The 20,949-nt window shown below is 44.0% G+C and overlaps 1 protein-coding gene across 16 annotated transcripts in view; it reads left to right on the forward strand.

Moving 5' to 3' along the window:
- The window catches only part of LOC107998399 (agrin), a 326,392-nt gene that overhangs the window by 75,280 nt on the left and 230,163 nt on the right, over nt 1-20,949 (forward strand). The gene's annotated exons all lie outside the window — the stretch shown is intronic.

Below are 20,949 nucleotides of genomic sequence, written 5' to 3' on the forward strand. Positions count from 1 at the left end.
CGAGTACGTTCTCTCTTAGAGACGGTTATTTATTACTATTATACATCACGAGCTAATGCAATGGTTAATTGCGAAGCGCGACGATTAATAAATCGCGGATGCGAATTTATATTTTTGTTTACTCGGGTGGAGGATTTTTGTTTTTTTTTTGTTTTAGCTCTTTTTTAAATGTTAGGTATAGGAAATATTTCATTTTGTTGCGAATATTTTTCTTTCTTTCTTTTTTTCTTTTTTCGTTTTTTTGTTTTTTAATTATAATTAAAACGCGTGTAAAATACGATACGCGTTACATTTTCGCGCGGATTAATGTTATAAATTCAGTGACGCGTTTCGAGTGATTCATTATGAAAATCATTTTAAATTACGATCGTAATACGCGTTAATATTCGCGTCGTTTATTAGCGAATAAACGACGTTCTCAACGTTCGAAACGTTAGAGTAATTACGTTACATTTGGCCAACTTTCCTGAGAAAGTGTCTTTATTCGTATGCACAGATCGTCCGTTTGACAATGTAGATACATTTACAAGCAGCAATGAAATTTCTTGGATCAAGATTAAGCCGACGCATATCGGCTTTCGCCTCGTTCAAACTCGCCAAATGTCGAAGCGATATAATAACATCGTGTCAAGTTACTCGAAAAAGCGGTTATTTTCTTCGCGTTAACGGTAAACACGTCTAAGCAGGCAACTTCATATTCTCGATCCGACTCGCTTCATACAGTGTCGTTAGTAGTTAATCACTACCCTCTAATTGGCGCTCGCCCTATTAAATTATCCCAAGATCGCTCGATTGGCGGTGCACGAAAAAAGAATGGATGACGATATAAACGATGGAACGTGACCAATTTTAACCGTCTCGAATTTTCTCGACGCGACGAAAGAGACTCGTCGCGATGGAGATGGATGTTCATCATGCGAGGCGCCCGTTTCTTTTATAGCTTATTGCAAATCACAGTGCATAAACCGGATAAACTGTTAATTATAATTACGGCTCGTTGCCGGTGACTGCGTAACGATGACTGATTCGCGCCAGAGTCCCCGTCGTCTCTGCTACGTAATATGGAAATGCCGTGGATCGTCGATAAATTATAACGTAAACCGTTCGAGTCGAACCTGGAGAAAATATCGGCCTCTCCCCCTATTTCTAGAGAATCAACCGCGAAAATGAAATCGATCGATCCAGGAATAATTCTGGCACGCTGTTAAGCTTTTCCAACCGTTTATTTTTGGATCGAATCGTGCATTTTCGTAGTTTTTCCAATCCTCGATAATTTTATCGAGGCGATTTCGAGGTGAAATTTTATTCCGAGAAATTCGAAGACGAGAATACGACACGTTTTGGCTCGTGTGTATGCTTATAAATAGGTAATAATAGGTTAACCTCCTCGACAGTTGAATATTTAGGGTTCTTTGAAGTTGCCGGTATAATTTGAAGGCGTTCGAGGGGGTAGGGTCGGTAGGGTTACAGACACTTTAAACTGAATAATGTAGGGCGCTTAAAATTCGTGTCCCGAAGTACACGTCTCGGGCCATGAAATTAGGAATTCCACTTTATCGCGGAGCATTACAATATGGTGTGCAAAATTTCAGAACTTGGCTAATATAGTTACGGAAAGCGGGTCGACGCGTCACTTTTCGTTTAATTTCAAATTTACCCAAAATTTTCAACAACGTAGTCGAACTCGACCTCTCTAACGCAAACCAACCATACGACCTCCTCCTCCTGTAATTGAAACGCAATTTATGCTTCTCGTGATCGAAGAAGAACGAGAACTTTCGTCCTCGTAGCAACGCTTTTTCGCCCCTTCCATCTATCTACAATGAACATATTCTTTAAATATTCGCGTTGCATTCGCGATATTTTTAATCGAAAGCATTTCTTCTCTTCTCTCCCCGTTTTTAATTCGTCTAAAGAATGAAAAAGATTCGAACAAGATGGATCTCGAAATAATTACCTCCCTCGGTTGATCTCGGTTTAAGCTCGGTCGAGATTCGTGTAAAACTGGTCCGCGGAGAGAGTATCTCCGCAAGCTTCTCTCGCTGAGGGAGAAACGTTGGAGAAGGGAGAAAAAAGAGGAGGAAAAAAGGAGGAAAGAGTAGAGAAAGCGAGAGAGTTTATCGGGCAATTTATCGTCACGACTAACCCTCGTCGCTATCACGGATTGGATTAAAACAGTGATTAGCACGAGAATCGGGCGTGTTGGCCGTGCGTGCTCTCCTCTGTTATCAGAGTCAGGTATACGATAGCGATCGGACATTTAGTAGCCTCGATAGTGACGCTAATCCGGAGTTACGAAGGAAGGAAGCAGTGGTTGTCAACCGTTATCCCGGGAGGAACAGCAGTTTCGTCCGGGCACGCAATCAGAAGGGCATGTAAATTGTAGATTAACCCCGGATCGACCCCCTATAACCCGATATCGAGATGGAAATTAAAACGTTTAACGGTCTAATGTACTCTTGCAACTCCCTTAGGAAATTAAGGATATTAGACGATTTCGACCGATACTTCGTCACTGGAATGGGGTGAACGAACGAAAATCACGAAGGAGAGACCTCACATTTCCGATCTACGAGCGATTAATACTTCGCAATATCTACGCAAGAGTTTGCAAAAGGTTTTGCCAATTAGATTTCGCCCGTAGGATTGTCTCTAGGATGGAATTGCCAGAGTTTCGTTCCAACTCGAATATTCCGATTGTTTCCACCGTCCAAACAACGGATTCCGGCCATTTTCTCGCGGATGCGTCATACTTAACCGTGATTTATGACGATCGCTAATCTCATCAGCCGCTTGCTGACCGAAGTGGAGGAGAGAGTGAGAGAAGCGACGAAAGGGTCGAATTTTACTAATGCGCCTGTAATAACGACGGAACAAAGGGAGAAACGGTGTGCAAGTCTCTTCCTGTCGTGCAAAAGCGGCACGGTTTCTTCTTTTTGCCTTTGGAACGGCGAAAGGGGTGGCTCGCGCGTCTATCAATTTGCGGCGATCTGTAATACGGGTTTTAATATCAATCCAAACGATTCGATCGGAGGCTTTGTAATTCGCTCGACGGGGGGATAAAATTAAGGGGTTTGATTATCGATCGAGTACGAACTTTCGAACGAAATGAACGGGGTTTAATTTCGGTTATCGTTCGAAAGTGCAGTAGCCGTTCCTTGATAAAAAGCTTTCTTTGTGAATCGAGTATATAAAAAAGATTCAGCTTGGTAAAATACTTGGAAATCTCGAATAAATGTGCTATTTTTATTCGCGTATTATTCCCCTAAGAATCGGGATTAGAGAAATAAATTTGGACGAATTTTTGTCGAGTTCTCCTTTCGAATATACATAATTTCATAACTGTTTTCTCGCGTCGATCGATCGTTCTTCGTCGCTGAAGGATTTTGCGATTCGACGAGCACAAGATGGCGGAATCGATCGTGTCGCGGGGAATCGAATTATCGCGAAAATATCCGAATCCTTTGCCGTCGAACGGCCGCGAAGACTCGCGATTGTGTGGCCGAGAGTTGGAGAGGAGGATGTGAAAATGAAGAAGACGAGACGCGCGTATAACGCGTCAAAGGGAAGGCGGAGGAAAAAGAGAGGAGGGGCGCATTAAGTCGGCAATTAAAACGAAACTGGGGAATCGGGAATTTAGCTCGCGTTTGAGCTTGGCTCGCGAGCACGTACAAAGCTCCCGTGTAAATCTAACGCGAAACGCTGATTCCCGGCGTCGATTCCCTCGCAATTTCGCTTCGACTCGTTTCGATACTTCGATCCTTCCCTTTTTCCACCACCCTTCTTCCCCTTTCCCGATCCAAACGGGAGATCGTAAATTCCTTTGAATCGCCCCTGCTTTATCCCAGGCCTTTGATTAACTCCGGTTAATTAACAAGCGCGGGAAACGAGGAAATTAACCCTCAAACACTTCGAATCCGAGGATTTCCTCTTCTTCCGAGAGCAATCCTAGGAATCGAAGAATTTAGATACGCGTTTCGTTTCTTTAGCACGTTTCTCCTGCCGGGCATCGACAGAAAACACGCCGGATCCCGTTCCTCTTTCTTTTCTTTCTTCTCTTCCTTCCAGCATAATTCGCGAAATTCGTAAATTTGTTCGAATTTCGGATGTGGGACAGCGGGGGAGAAGAGCGGGGAAAGTTGTGGTCTCGGCGTTAATAGGGGCGAGCATTAGGTTATCTTTTCGAGGGGTGGGGTGTGTCGGTGGAGGGTTGCGGAGGATGGACGACGTTGGCCAGCAGTGATTCGGTCGGACACGCGTATCTCTTTGATATATTGCGCTCGGAGATGCGTTTTTTTCCCGGAGAACTTCGAATCTCTCACTCTCTCTCTCTCTCTCTCCGTTTTCCAATTTTCTCTTTTCCCCCCTGTCGCCTCTCTCGCTCCTCCCTCTTGTCTATGAAGTTGGCAACGAATTATGGCAGTTGGCCGCTCGAAAAAATACCGCCACTGCTATCCACGCGAATCTCTCTCCCACGTTCGAAGGGAGAAAGAAGTTTTCACTGGCTGTGATCGGGTTGGGCCTCGGTCCAACCGCGATCGCGCTTCCATCCTCGACGTTCAAACGACGACTAATTGGACGATCCTTTTTCCCTTCTTCTTCTTCTTCTTCTCCTTTTCTTCTTTTTTTAAAGTTATCGAGTTCGCTTTCTTCCCTCTCCCCTCTCAAACACAGTCGCGCGTAGTTTGTTAATCTCTTGGTCCACGATTGTGCTAAATTTAAGGGAAAGATCAATCGGCCCGTTTCAATCGTCGGGTATTTACATCGAATCGATAGAGCGTGGAACACGCTCGAAAGCTATTCCTGTATGAACTATTCCTTCGAATCGAAACCATTTATTTACCCCGTTTTAGAGGAAGGGAGTAGCTCTCTAACGATCGAACGCTCCCCCAATTAGCTAAACCACGTACAGAGAGAAAGAAAGGAAGAGAGAGAGAGAGCGAGAAACGTTTGAATTCCGGATGAAATGAATAGAGGAGTAGCGGAAGAAAGGAAGGAAAGGGGCAAAGGAGGAAGAGAGCGTTCACCACCTATTTTTCACATGGTCGTTGGCACGAAAAATTGTGGAGAGAGGAGGCCCGTTTTAAACGATCCAACGATGACTACGTCGAGTTTTGGTCCGCGATATTAGCCCCACCCCCGGCGAAACATACCCCCTCGCGTCGTTTTTCAATTGGGATCTGGATGGGATGATTCGCGGCGTGGAGGAGGGGAGGGAATGCGAAAATCGATGATATCGAAATTTGCCACCATCACGTTTGCGTAATTCGATTCTTTTTCTTTCGATTCGGGTTCCCCCTCGAATGAGGGGAGGCGATATTTTCATTCGAAATTCATTCTAAAAATAGGTTACGATCTTCTGAATCGCAATCGAACACGCGATATATCCTTTCTCGCGGGGAAGAAAGAAGTCGATTCGTGGAACCTTCTCTGTCAACCCGTCGGCTAATTGTAACTTGTAAGTTCGAGGAACTTAGTGGAGAGTAAAGATGAGTAGAGATAATTTTAAGAATCGAGTTGGAATAACTGGAAAGATCGCTGCTTTAATTGGACCGAAATGTCCAACTATCTGGTATAATTATAACTTCCACTGAAAGTTCCACGAAACTTTGCTGTCTTCTCCAGTTCAACGACGAAATGAACATTATCCCGCGTCCCTCGCACGCGCAAATTTCGAAAGACCGCGTTTTTTTTAACGAGCAATCGAACGATCCGTCGATATTTTACGGAGAAATGAATAGATGGTATCGTGCTTTAAATTATGTGCTTTACTTATCGAAAAAGTCTGTTCAAATATATACGATATAGAGCTCTTTTCGAATTAGCCGGTTCAATACGGAATTACCAATACGTATCTCGAGGTAACGTCCCTCTCTTTTTCCAATCGTCTCGATTCCAAGGATTTTCTGATTTCCCCAATTCCGTCATCGTCGATACGTGTTCCATTGTGTGTACGTTTTATCGAACGTAATAGCTTTCAGGCTACAATATCACCGACAACACAGTTTATATCGTAGACGAGACACATCTAATGCATTTTTCCTTCGCTTCTTTGATGTCACTGATTTCGAATAAAGTAAAATTGCAACTCGTATCGGCGTTCTTTCGTAGATAGAAAAATAATAAATAAATAGAATCCGAGGACAAAGCAACTGTTCGTTCCTAGATATCGCTTTATCTCATCGATAAGAGAGAAAGAAACGCTATCTAATAATAAGCTGGTCGGAATCGCTTTAATCACGTCCGTCTCGCTCGTGTTTCGCAAAATTCGTCCTTCTTTCACGAGTATCCCCGTGTTCGAATCTGGTTGAACAACGCTCTCTCTTTTTTCCCCAACTTCTCTCCCTCTCTCTGTCCCGTGTTTTTAAATCGCTCATCAGCCACGAAAATTGGGGATTGTTCCGAAAATTGAAAGAAAGGGAGGGGAGACGATTCCAACTCGTCGACTATTTATATTCACTCGAATCTCCATAAACATTTTCGCCACGATTCGCTCGCGAAAACTTTGCGAGAATTTATTCCATTTCCTACGTTTCATTGTCCCCTCTCCCTTCCTGTTTAACAACCGTGTATTTCGTATACCCGGTCGAGAAACGATTGCCCATTTCCACCCGCGCCCGTGTTTAACTCGATGGCGACCCAGTCGATGGAAGCGTCGAGCCATCGAGCTAGGATTCGATCGTAAATACCCGTGCCCCCACCCCTCTCTCCCCCACCGTTTACGAGTATGAAAATTGAAACGGCGAGGCGTGACGTTGGCGAAAATTGAATCGTCCGATTTTCCACGACGACCGCCCGTCCCCTCCCTGCTGCCCTCCATTACCCACCGGCTAATTCGAAAAAAACGCGCGAGAATTTCCATTTCGATCCGAATCCACCGATCCCTGTGTATATTTGCGCGATCGTGATTACACAGAGGTGGGGAGGATTTTTGCAGAGAAACTTTGTCGCGCGTGCTATTTTCATTTTTCTCTTCCCCTCCCCCTACTTTCCTCCGCTGTTTCCCCTCTATCTTCGCATGCAACAGGCGAGCGAGCCTTGTTCGATTTCGTATTTCGATGCTCCTCGATATCCCTTTAATCCTCTCGCCGCGTTTAAACACCTCGCGGATCCGTTTCGGATCTGCCTTTACACACGCGGATCTTTCATCCATGACATAGCTTTTGCAACATTTCGTCAAGTATATCTCGCGGAAGGATTTTTTGGAAAGTACATATATGTTTTTTGGGATGCTCGTGAAAGATGGATGGAACGGATGGAGAAGTAAAAGAAGAGGAAAGAAAGGAAAAGAAAGAGAAGAGGAGGAGAGAATAGAAGTTGGCATTGTTTTAATTCCGGAAGAGAATGGAAGTGGCTGTATATTTTTACGATCGGAGGGCAGGGATTGAAGAATAAAGTAAAAGAGAAATTGTCAAAGTTTCGAGATGATAGAAACGGTCGGGGGATTATTGTTGGGAGGAGGAACAAGTTCTGAGTTTCGGCCCATAAGGGGTGATTGAAAACGGAAGATGAAGTAAGAAAAGTACAGGAAAATGGCAAGTTCGAAAGAGTGGGAAAGAAAGAAATTTTCCTTTGCGATCCTAAGTTATTGTGTCGAACGAGTGCGTAAATTTAAATATATATATATATCTATACACGTCGCGAAAAAATATCGCGAGGTTATCCAATTTTCCTCGAATGGATATTTTAAAAATGCACATTTCAGAGAAGGGAGAAGAAGAGAAAAAAAGAAATACGAATCGAGTTCAACTAAGTCATATACGTTGCATGAATTTCTTGCAAAAATTTGGCTGCCTTGTTTGCTCCTGCAAACGTTGTTCCTCTCTTTTTTCTTTTTTCCTTTTCGTTTACATAGCTAACTTAACTGTATAAAAAAATGGAGAATACGGTTAATATATTATTCGCCCCGCATGATAAAACGACCAACATGTTTTTTTCCCCCAGATTTTTCAGTCAGAAACACACGTGTACGAGAAAAAAACCCAACCTTTTTGCCAAAAAACATAGATACAAAAGGACGCGAAAACTGAGAGACATATTTGTAAATATTCTTCTCGTTTCCTCCCTCTCCTTTTGATATCTTCCTCCGTTGATTTATTTCTCTTTAAAAATTTCGACGCCATTTCGCTTACGCTCCCAGCAACTTCGTTTCGCTGAACGAACGCCATCCCAATTTATTTTCGGGAATGGACCGCCGCCGCAAATCTCCGCCCATATCTGCATTTACGCGAATTATCAAAACGATCGTTCGAATCGAGTTTGCGATTTGCACGTTCCGCGCGGAGGTTAGATCGTCCGCATTTCGAATATACGCGTTCCGTCGTTGAACGCTTTGACGACAGCGTTGCAGAATCTTGATGGGGCATTTTCAAACAGGGTTCAGCAGCGATGGAAAATTGACACGCGACGAACGATATCGCGCGCGATTAGATAGTCGATAGATAGTAGATAGGGATTTAGAAGGAGATCGAATATTTTATTTATAGACAATATTCCATCAGCTGACTGCGAATGATGATTTCTTCTTTAAATTATTCTTTCACTTTCTAATTAAAAAAGAGAGATATTTTTCTTTCTTTTCGAAAGAAGAGCAAAGTCTCTTTATATTCGCAAATTTACGAAATTAGAAATTCTACCATTCGATTCTTATCGCATCGAAATTTTTCGTCGCACCCGATCCTTGCGATCAATTTCCAACCGTGCTCGAGGACACGTTTTTGTTCGACGAAAAGCGGTTGATTCCCGATAAAAATAGGGATCGTAGATTATAGAAAGGGTTCACAACACCTTCTCTTCTGCTCGAGTTGGCCACGAACCCGGTCGATATCCTCCGTCCGAATCTCGGCCCTGGTTCTCCAGCGATCCAGGATTTTTAAATTTTACGAAAAGTTGCACGCGCCGTTTCGTCTGCAATTTCTCCCGAGGGTGCGATCTTTTTTACCTCTCTTTACCTTTTTTCCTTTCCTTTTTTTCCTTTTCCACCTCACCGCGGAATCTATCACCTCGGTATAAATCCCTGGAAAACTGATGTCGCTACCGTTGTTCCGTTGTTATCAATGCCTCGCTCTCCTGTGTTTCGCCCCGTGTCTGGAGATCCATTTTTTATGCTCCAAACACGAATCGCGAGTACGAGCTACACGTAACGTTCCTCGCGACGACCGCGCGATAAATCCTCGCATCTGTAAATAACTCCAACTATAGATTTCCCTATGTAAATCCGAAGCTCCCTTCCTTCTCTCGCTGTACTTTGATAAATTAACAACGAATCATCGTTCTCTTTTGATATTCTTAAAAATAAGATGGAGGTAAATTATCGTAAATCTATTAATTCCTCGAGTATTTAAGGCATATCTTGAATAAATCAACGGAATCTTGTTGTCTTCTGGAGGAGGAGAGAGAGAGAGAGAGAGAGGCTTGGCCAAGCGGAAGAGATAAGGATGGCGCCGCTTAACGATTCTTGTTTCCTAAACTAACGCGTCGATTCGGCCCCATTAACTGGCTGCCTCTCTTGTTTCAACACCGATTAATATCCGCCATCCAAAACTTTACACTTTATCCCCAACTGATAAAACGTTACGTGTTTCCGCGTGACGCCGTTTCCTCCTCTGATACACTTTGAAGAAAGTATATCTTATTAAGAGAATCATTTTCACGAATCTTCGATATTCCCTCCTCGCGTGAGAATGTGCTCACATACTCTCCTCTCCTCTCCCCTCGAACCCGTTCAACGCTGTCCTCGAAGCGTTGAGAGCGTGACGCGTTCCTCCCGGCTGGTGATTTAAACGGAGAAAAAAAAAGTGGAAATTTACACCTTGTCCTCGTGAAACATTGGCGGGGGCTAAGATAAGGCTAATTTCGAAGCGGAAGACGGTCTGATTTGTATGCGAGAGGCGATTCGGCGGGGAGTGGACGAGCGAGGGAACGAGACAAAGGGACGCCGCCGACGGAGGAACAATGAAGAGAAAAAGAAGAGAAGAGAGGAGAGGCGAGAAGTGATTTGTACGCGCCGAAAAGACCGAGACTTTCTCCAAGAAGGTACTCCCGTTGTTCCGGGGTAATGGCTGCTGTGGCTCTCTATTTACGCTCTCGCGTGTAGATTCAAAGTATTTATACGAAGCCCGGACTTTTACACCATTGTGTTCCTCTTACGTAATTGAACGTAACGCCGTGTCTCCTCCAACGGGATGTCTTTTTTTTTTTTTTCTCTTTCCGAGTCCTTTTCCTCTACATTCTTGCATCGCCGTACCTTTCATCGCTCCTTTTTGTTACTTTATTTACTTCCATGGAACGTGACTCGAGAGCGAATGGAGCGCGTTATTTCTATCGCGAATTTCCATCTGTGGGAGCCGATTATTCGATCGAAAAAGAATTGGAAATATTAATCGAAATGTTTATTCCAATAAGAAAAAAAAAAAGAAATAATAACTCGATTTATTCTGCTCGGGCCGTGGAGATTTTCTAAGTTATTATTATTTTCGGTTGTCGAATTTCGACTTTGGAAACGTTAAACGCGAGGAAAACGGAGTCGGGTCAAGCTTTCGAGGCGGAAGGAGCCGTGGAAACACCTTTATTCATCGAATTTTCCTTGCTCCAGTTTCTTGATAGCGCGGTTCGTAGATAGCATGGTTAACAAAAGAAGAAGCTACGTTCCAAACTTCTTCCCGTTATGAAAAAACTTAGTTTCAACAGCTTTTTTCAAAAGCTTGAACTTTCGCAAATTGAAGAAGGTGCACTGGACGATGCGAGGTACTTGGCTAATTGCTTCTTATATACTTGCTTCTAACGTAATATAACCGCGATTTCGTTATTTTATAATCGAGCGAGCAAGTTTCGAGAGATCGAGACACGCGACAAATCGTGATAAATTGTTATTATTATTCGAAGCGAGGATAAAGATACTCACGGATTTTTATCTTCGTCTTATATCCTCGGTATTCAATCCAGCGTGGATATTCTTTTTTCTCCTTTTCTCCTTTTTTTCCTTTCTTTTTTTTTTCTTTTTTTTTCTTCTTTTTCTACGGTTTCTCCTCGCTCGAGACTCGGTTTAGCGGAAGTCGGGCGGGGCGTAACAATGCGGCGCAAAACGAACTTTTACCGCGATACAAACAGAACCGACAAAACGCTCGTAAAAGTTAAGAAGTTAAGAGATTGCCGAGTTTTTCAAGGCCGCTGACGCAGCATCCCGCTCCACCGGGCGGTGGACCAGATTTTTCCACCTTTTTCGCCGGCTCATAATAGGAGGGGGTGGGGGGAGAGGGAAGGTGGAGGGAGGGGGATATACGTCGGGGGATATTTTAAATCCGTCTATTAGAATTCAGACGCGGCTAACTTTATAAACGCGCAACGAAATTCCGCGCACAACTTTCCCTTCTTAGTTATTTTCAAGGTTGCGAGATTCAACTCGCGATCGGTTCATCTTCCCTCGTCCTCTTTTTCTCCTTCTCTTTACTTTTCTCTTTCTCTTTTTCCTCTTTTATTATTTTTTAGTAATTTTTTATCTTCACCGAGATGAAAAGCGTGGGGAGGGAAGGGGAGGGGGGAACGATTAACGGGTTTGACGGGTTTATTAACCTTTCGTAAATGATAAACGATAATAATCCGTGGTATCGTATCTTCTTAATTTACCGGATGATCGAAGATGCGTTCCTCGACTTCTTTTCTCGCATCACTTTGACATGATGGAAGATTATCCGGGATAAGCGCAAAGGTCTTTCCGGGGGGAGGGGGTACTTACCGCTAATAACACTCGTTTTTTCCATCGAAATTCGATCGATCTTGCCTCTGATCCCACAGTCACTTTGACCGAGACGATAGAAAACTCATAATAATCCGTTTTTAACGTCAACCGGGTTTAAGAAGAAGTCGCTGCTCGCGCCTTTCTTTCTCTCGATCGGATCGGAGGAAGGGGGGAGAAACGGAGAGATCGATTAATCCCGCGAAATTTCCAACGGAGGAGGGGGGAGGTTATCGCGTAATTGGGAGAAGGGAGCTGGTCTGGAAATTTTCCGCCCCGTTGGAGACGAGATACCGTACGTACTCTACTCTCTCTCGCTCCGTTCATATTCCTTTCATTCTCTTTCCTACTCTTTGTCCGCCGCGAAGTGATCGTCAAAGAGTCGGCCGACCCCTCCACTTTTCCCACGTCTGGTCGTTCACTTGCTACGTGAAAAACAGCGGCGCATGGGCCGGAAGGGAGAGTCGCAAAGGGAGAGGAAGGTGTAGTAGTTGCGAAAAGAAAAGAAGAGAAAGGAGTGGGAGGAGAAAAAGAGGAGAAACCAAGGAAGAAAGAGAGAAAGAGGGAAAGAAAGGAAGGAAGGAAAGAAGGGAGAAAGAAAGAGACGTTGCAGGGAAGGGGGGTGAGAATTAGAAGGAACGGTATGTAACACAACTCGGGGGTTCCATTTCAGAATGCACGAACTTGGCTCGCAGGGCCATTTCGAGGGAGGGGAAATAATCTTCGTCGACCCTTTTACGCGCGTCTGGTGTCGTCTTTCGCCCTTTCGACCTCCCGATGCAAAGCCACCCTTTTTTCCCTCCCCCAACCCTCTTTCATCCTCCTCCTTTGGGGATCGTTGCTACGCTTCTCCAACGTCTCCCGCTCTTTCGCCCGCTATTCCTCCCCTTCCCTCCCCTTTCCCCTTTTCCCTTTGTTTCGCGCCAAGATTCAGCACGTTTCGGGGGTGAATAACGCGAGGAGGAACGCCGGAAGGTGGATCGCAACGGCGCGGAATAATCGGGATTACAACGATTCCGATTTCAGCCACAAAGAGAGGCAAAAGGGAAGAAGAAGAGGTAATCGGCAACCTCGGCAACTTCCGTGCCCATCTTTCACGCTTTATTTCATCGTCTCGCGACCGACTTATTCATCAATCAACCAACCAACAAACGAAAGAACGAAAGAACGAAGGAACGAAAGAACGAAGGAACGAAAGAACGAAAGAACGAAAGAACGAAGGAACGAAAGAACGAAAGAACGAAGGAACGAAAGAACGAAGGAACGAAAGAACGAAGGAATGAAGGAAGGAAAGAACGAAGAAACGAAGGAATGAAAGAACGAAGAAACGAAGGAATGAAAGAACAAAAGAATGAAAGAAAAAAGGAATGAAAGAAATGAAAGAACGAAGAATAGAAAGAACGAAGGAACTAAAGAACGAAGGAAGGAAAGAACGAAGAAACGAAGGAATGAAAGAACGAAAGAATGAAAGAAAGAAGGAATGAAAGAAATGAAAGAACAAAGGAACGAAAGAACGAAGCAATGATGGAAGGAAAGAACGAAGAAACGAAGGAATGAAAGAACAAAAGAATGAAAGAAAAAAGGAATGAAAGAAAAAAGGAATGAAAGAATAGAAAGAACGAAGGAACTAAAGAACGAAGGAACGAAGGAACGAAGGAGCTTCACCTCTGGGGAAGTATATCCGGAATTACATCATGGAATAGGGAGCCGTGGTTGAAACAGGGTCGTCCGCGACGACACGTCTCCATCCAGGGGAGGATAACGGGTTGCCACGATCGGATCTTTATTGGCAATTTACGCGACCTGGTCTCGCGTCTTATCGTCGACCCCACCTCTCCCTGCTTCGTCTTTAACCTGGGCTGCGGAATTAACGACGAGAATACCGCGCGCGTTAATATCACCCACCGCCGGTAATTTCGTTACCGGCGGCTTCGGCCCCAACCTTCGAAATCCCGACCGAAAACCGGCGTTTCCACGTTACGCGGGGCGGAAATCGTTGGAACAATGCGCGCACAACCGGAAATACGGCGAGGTATCTGGCAAGGTTGCTCGAGGGAACGTGGCGTAGACGAGGCGACGACGAGGTATTGTTCCCTCGCTATTATTCGAGCTAAATGCTTAATATCATCGGCTTTCTGCGAGCCGATGCACCGATGCGCGCATACCTAAGCAACGGGAATCGAAATCGTCCTCCCCCGTCCTCGGCAGATATTATCTATCTTTGTATTATCCATTTTTGCGATTCTTCGATGTTTCTCGATTTAGCGCGATTACGATAATTCGTGCGAAGAAAGAAGGAAAATCTTGAAAATTAGAAGGAAAGAAGAGATTCGAAAAGGAGTTTGAACGAGTGTGCTCGTTGGTTAAAGTGAACGGGAAACAACTTGGATGAAATATCGAAGCGCTCGAGGTGGGACACGGTGGAAAGGGAAAGAAAGAAGCGCGGGAAACGGAATTGAAATATCATAGTGTGAGAAAATTTTGTGAATTTTCAAGTACGGTACGGTTAAAAATTGCGCTCGCGGCACGAAACTTGTAACACGCCGCTCGTGTTTCAGCGGGACGTTTATCATCCGTTCTTTTAATTACGCTCTAACGAATGTTAAAGTTGTAAATTATCGTTGCACCGCGCTCGCAAAAAAAAAAAAGAAAGAATCCCGGACGGAACGTTTCATTCCCGAAGAAATAAACCGGATCGCAGGAACGATTTAACAAACCCCTTCGGTTTTATGACGCGAGCAACGTCACCGATCTCTCATCCGTTTAATCTCTGAACCGGAAGCGATTACTGTCATCCATTTTTTTTTTAAATCGATGTTACGATTATTAATGTAGAGAATCCAGGTTGTATCGAAGTGGATTTCTCGTGGATCTCGAAGGAAATACGAGCTGGCAGAGAGAGAGAGAGAGAGAGAGGGGGGAAGTAAGTTGGTCGGACGAAGGAGATCGGAGATTATGGTGTTATCGGAGGTAGCAGTGGCCCGTACAGCTAATAATGCTCAAGTTCGATTAATATATCGAGAATTATGGTTCTCTCGCCAAAGTTTGCCGCCATATCCTTGCCGCCATATACAATCCAGCCCAGCTTTCTGATAAGCAGCTTACTTTTTCACCCTCCTCGTCGTGTTAATCGACGCGTCTCCAATTTCCCGTCATCGAAATAAGCCTTGGAAAAAATTTGAGATAATTTTCAAAAAAGTATTGCAATTTCTCCGATTCCGATTCTTGGAAGCAACGTTATATCGATTTCCCCCTCCTCCTACGCCATATAGGATCTCATTGCGATGAAACACGTCCGCCGAACGAGGAGGAGGAGGGGGAGATAAAGGATAAATAGACCTAACTAAATAATAGATGGGTCGGTGGGAAGAAAAATTAATAAAGCTCGTAACCATCGATGCAGGTTGTACGTGATCGAGGGCATTGGTCGAGCGCGGCGAAGCTTATCAGGGTTGCGCGCCCATTCGATATCAATCCTTTCGATAACCGGCCCTTTCCGCAGTCGAGGATCGATGACCGGACGAATTTCGACCGGTGAAATCGCGTAGGAAATGATCCGCGTCGATCGCTTCTCTGTCCTCGCCCGTTTTCCTTTTATTCCTTTTGAAATCGATATCGACGCCGACCCATACTCCGTAAATAATAATTCATGGGAATTCGCGATAAACCGAATACCATTCTATTAGAATAGCGCGATGATCATTGCGCGCCGAGATTAATACAATAAAGTGGTGGATTCATTTAGATAAGCAAGGTGGTAATTATAACGCGCGAGAAGATGTGTAATTTCGTTGACGATAGAATTTATATGTATTATAGAGATAGAAACGGAAAAAATGTAGGATTTGTTCCAACGAATTGGTTCAATTTTCTTTCGAGGAGTACGCGTTAATTACGTAATCTATGGTGATTAGTATCAATTATCGGGTTGTCGGAGGAAGGATTGGTCCGTCGTTAAATAGAAAATGGAAATTGCTGGAAAATACGCGCTTCCTTTGAAACCGCTTTTACGAAACGCGTCTGACCATAGACGGACCATTTCCACTTACTACACTTCCTTCGCCTCGTTTTATCCATGTTCGAATCTCTCGACACCCGTTTTAGCCACGCCACTCCCGGCACAATCCCACCGTTACATACGCGCAAACGCTTTGAAAATTATTTTCGTTCGTGTTAATTCAAATTTTATAATACGCGCGGGCCATTATCGCCGGGCTTCGTTTCAAATTCTGACGCTTATTATTTCGCCGTTTCATTTTGGGATGAACGTTTAATTTCGGTAATGACACGTTCGTCGTCCCAACCGACCAACCTCACTTCTTCAAAAGTTCCACTTTCACGAGGTAAAGTTTCAGTTCCCCAAAATCGCGCAATCGTCGCATTAACGAGTCCGCGGTTGGCGAGTCGCTAATTTGATGAGCGTCGGCGTAATGCCGGACTTTATTTACACACTTGGCTTGTTGACCGAGAATGAAAAACGTTCTCTCTCTCTTCCCTCTCTCTTCCCTCTCCTCTGCTCTCTTTCACAAGGGATTACGACAAATCGGAGGGGGACGTTGCGTTGCCGTCCAACGTTTTTCCTCCAACAGAAAATCGTTCTGACAGAAAACACAGCGTAATTGCGGCCCAGCGAAACTAATTAATTACGCAGGGGCGAATCGAAGAAGAGCGTTTCTTCCCGTAATTCTCCACGTCCGTTTGCTCTCCCCCTATCTATCTTTCTCGGACTCGAGTCTCTCTCAACAACCGACGCTTTTAAAAATCTTCCTTCTTCCCTTCTTCTTTCTTGCGAAATTTTCCAGAAGAAGGAAGAAACAATTTCCCGAGAATACATCCCAATAACTAATTTCCATCGGACGGATTCACGTAAAAATCGCGCCAAACTATTCCATTACTCTCCCCTACAGCAAGAAGCTAAACTCGATTTTAATATAAAACAAACCGGGAGCACGCTAGAAAATAATTACGTAGCGTATGGATCTACGCGTGCATCCACCAAAGAGAGCGTCCAACGATCCAACGTCGAGGCTGCTAACGATCGCGCCCTTGCATAAATTTCGTTATCAAGGGATCTCGTTTTATGAAACGCGTGGGCGGCACCCTCAAAGCCTCGTGTTGTGCAATTCCGAGAAAATTCGCTCCTCCGTGTTGTTCCACACGTACATACACGTGTAGTATCGGCGTGCGTGCGTGCGTGCGGCAGGTGGAGGGACGGGAAAGGCGTAATAGCGCGATCTCGAGGCGGAACGAGCAGCGACGAGAGGCGGTGTCGTCGTCGTCGTCCTGTTCAAGTATTTATTTAACGGAGAACGTGGCGGAAGGAAAGGGGTTGATCGCGCCAAACTTCTTCCGAGACGTTGTACAGGGACGAAAATGCCCCAGGGGGCAGTGAGGACTTTTGCCGGACGCACAAGTGCCATATTGGGGACACGTAGCGCGCAACCCCTCGTGCTCTCGCTTTCTCTCTCTGTCTCTTCCCTCTCCTCGCTTCTTCTTCTCTCTTCGCCACGTATATGTACATGCATTATATGGATGCAGTGGAATGGAAGAGGTTTTTCCAGGCATCGAATGAAAGTGAAGAATCTTCATCAGCAATGGATGAAGATGGGCGTGGAAGGGAGAAATAATTGTCGCTGGAGAGAGGAGGGAATGGTTTTATAGCTATAGGGAAGATTCGATTTTGTTTGGATAAATTAGATGAATGAAACTTGGAATGGAAGGTTCAAATGACGTGGATGGAATAATTGAACAAATATGTCGGGACAAATATAAAAATAAAGAGAAATTTCACGGGTAAAATTAAATACGAGTTTGGAAACGATAGATCTGCGTGTATTTCGCGGATAAATTCAAAAAAAAAAAAAAAAAAGAAATAAAAATAAATAAAAAAATATTTCATCGATAAAATTGAATAACAATCTGGGATTTTTATACGTAATAAAAAATTTAGACGGATGCGAGTAATCGTAAAATTGAATAAACGTAGATACGAAATGTAAAAAATAAGAGAATACTATATTTGAATTAAATTTTACGCTTCACACTATGGTTGCATTTACGGAAGCAATATTTGGTCTCTGGACGATGTAACAGAAATTTGTTACTTCGAGTCGTTTTTTAAACAGGAAAAAAAAAAAAATTCAGGCAAAATATTAGCTTTAACCATTGACGTTTTAATTTTAAACGTCCTACTCGATTCCACTTCACATTGTACTCTTACTTCGCTTTGTACTTTGTATCCGGCTGTGTTAATTTTGTTTAGCAGATGGAGGAGAGGCAAGGGGTCTTTTATGCAGTTGCACCGCTCGTTTACGCGCGGTTGAAACTTGCACCACTCGTAATCCTAACGTTTGATCGCATCTATTACAGTTGAAGCACCTAATACGTAAGTTTCGAAGACTTGGCGCACCGGTCGGGTAAAATCGATCCCACCTGCGCTTCACCTTCGTCCCCCTCCCCGTCTCAATTACGAAACGAGATCGGGTTGCACCACGACCTTTCTCTCTTTTGTTCTTCGTCACGTTGTTATTCGATCATCGACCTCCACCCCATCGATGCTGATTACCCGCCAATTCCCTCCTATTGCCTTCTCTGCATTCTTCTCCCCAAAAGAATTGGGTTTTCAAGTTCATTCCAAACCCAATTTCGAACGATTAATTCTGAAATTTAGAGAGGACAGATTCGTACACGCGATGTTCTCCAATTGCTCGACCGCGTGTTCAAAACATGTTTGTCCAAGTCTCCGCTCCTTCTTTCTATGCTTTGCGCATCTCGTCGAACCTCACCGTGTTCATCAATTTCGTGCAACGTCTGCCAGTTTCGATTAACTTTTGCACACTGATCACGGTTATCTCGTTCATCAGTTTAATTACGTGTTACGCAACCACTCATCCCGGAAATACGAGGAATCTCACAAACGATCGCGTTTACGAATCGGTAGAAATCGGTGGGATAAAGTAGTATCATTCTCGATCGACGAAACGTATTTTTCTTTTCTTTATTATTATTATTGGTTATCGAAGCAATCAACGCACGATTCCATCCCCTTCTCATCTTCCTAATTACGCGTCGGTATAATCCACATTTTTCCCTCTTTTTAATTTTTATTTCGTTTCTTTATTTTTTTCTTTCTTCTTCTTCTCCTTTTTTTTTATCCCATTTCTATCGATCCATATCCGGTCGGCAAACTCTGTTCGTTATTGTCTGTCTAAAAAATGCCGTCGATGCGTTTTCATAAAAGTTGGCCGAATGTTTTATCGAACATCGAAACATTCCCCCAACCCACGTCGCGCTCGTATTCCGCTCGAAATTTAGATTTTTGAGGCTTTCAACGGCGCGGAAGTTAATCCTGTATCTCGGAGGCTTTTCCCGTGAAAAGCATCCCCCTCCACTCCTGTTTCCAAGTGTGACGATGTTTCATCAACGGTGCAGCTTCATCAGCTTCTGACGACAGGGTGATGCATTAGTATCAGTATCAGTAGTTTGGTATCAGTGTGTCATCAGAGACTTGATGAAGGTATATGGTCGCAGCGTATCCTACGGAACGGCGTTGTTGCTGCAACACCGTGTTCTGAAAAGGTGCAACTGGAATCACTGGTGTCCGAGAATTAGCCGTACTGTTCCAGTATTTTTTTTCCCCCCCTCACTTGTCTCTTCTTTATATTCGTGGAAATTGCAGAGATTTCGCTTCGTCGCCGTAGCGAATTTTCATCCCTGTGATATTCCTCCCGATACGAATTTCTATTCATCTCTTACGTGAATTCTATTTATCCCTTTATGTAACGTAACGAGTTAGAATTTTCAGCTTGATCATTCGGTTGTTCGATCGTTGTCGCGTAAAAAGAAAGGAAGAAAGAAAGAAGAAAAAAAAGATATTCCACGTACAAACGCTTTAAATACGCTTTCATCATCGGCATATATGTTTTAGATTTCACCTCGGTTTATGCTGTTTGCTCAGATATGAAGCGGTAGCGGAACAGTTTCGCCCGAACAAACATACACCGCATGTATGTTAAATGTGACTATATTCGTACACATCATATACGAATATATATCGAATCTGTTTAGACGCGTTGCATTTCGAGATTAAATCGGATATCCCGAAATACTTGTTCGCCAACCTTTGCCTTCCATCTGAAACAAAGTTTAAATATCACCCGTGAAATTAACCCCGAAGATTAACTTTTGAACCTCCCCCACTGGAAAAATGTAAATAATTCAACGGTTTTTCTCTCATCCGTTGGGCGGAAGGAGTCGATTCGGGTCAAGCATTCGGGGGAGGAGGGAGAGGGTCGATCGAAGCTTGCCAAATTGTCGAATAAACGTATGAAAAATAGGGAAGGCGCGAGGAAGGTGGAATTTTGAAACCGGAACTTTCGCCCCACCTATGAAATTTCCATCGAGAACGGCGCTCTTGCGACCGTCTGAAATTATTGAGAGAAACTGCTCGGCACGTCCGAAATTGAAAGGCGACCGATGTGGATAACGTTAGCGGGATAAAAGCTGGATACCGCGAGCGCATTCGAATAGGAGAAAAGCGCGAAGAAGGGAAGCCCCCCTCCTTCTGTTTTCTATGCAAATTTTCCCCGAGGAGGGAAAGGGAAGGGGAGTGGGGACACGATATCTCCCGAATTTTCTTTCGATTTCGAAAAACGTTCTCGAATTTTAATCTTTTCTCCGGGATATGCATCTAGTGTTTATACGTGTCTATAATCGATAATAGGATACAAGAATAACTTTAAACTTTTTTTTCTATTCTTTCGAGTATTATTATTATTTTCCTTTTCTCAAATTCGAACATCGAGTATCAGCGATGAAATCTACCCGGCTTTGGGAATAGCCGAACGATTCGAGATTGATAATGAAGAATCTTCGTGTCGTGGGAAGGGTTTTCAAATTTTCTCGACACCAGGTTGAGAATAAAGTTAGTCGCTGTTCGCTTGAACAATTTATCGTGCGGTTTAACCGGTTAACACCGAGGTCGCACCGACAGTTGTTAGCTGTAAGCAAGTAGCTACGAGCGAATAATTATTGACGACGTTTTAATTAACGTCCACACCTGTGGAATACATCTTATTAATAATCTCGTCTTATACGATAACCGTTCGAGTAGGTCCATCGAGGATGGAAGAGGAGGCGGAGAAGAGGCGAGGATAATGTCGGTTTCAAAAGTCGTTGCGTGGCCGGACGGAAGATCGTGGTACATAATCCTGGAA

Source organism: Apis cerana, linkage group LG12, assembly GCF_029169275.1.
Source record: "Apis cerana isolate GH-2021 linkage group LG12, AcerK_1.0, whole genome shotgun sequence".
Lineage (NCBI taxonomy): Eukaryota > Metazoa > Arthropoda > Insecta > Hymenoptera > Apidae > Apis > Apis cerana.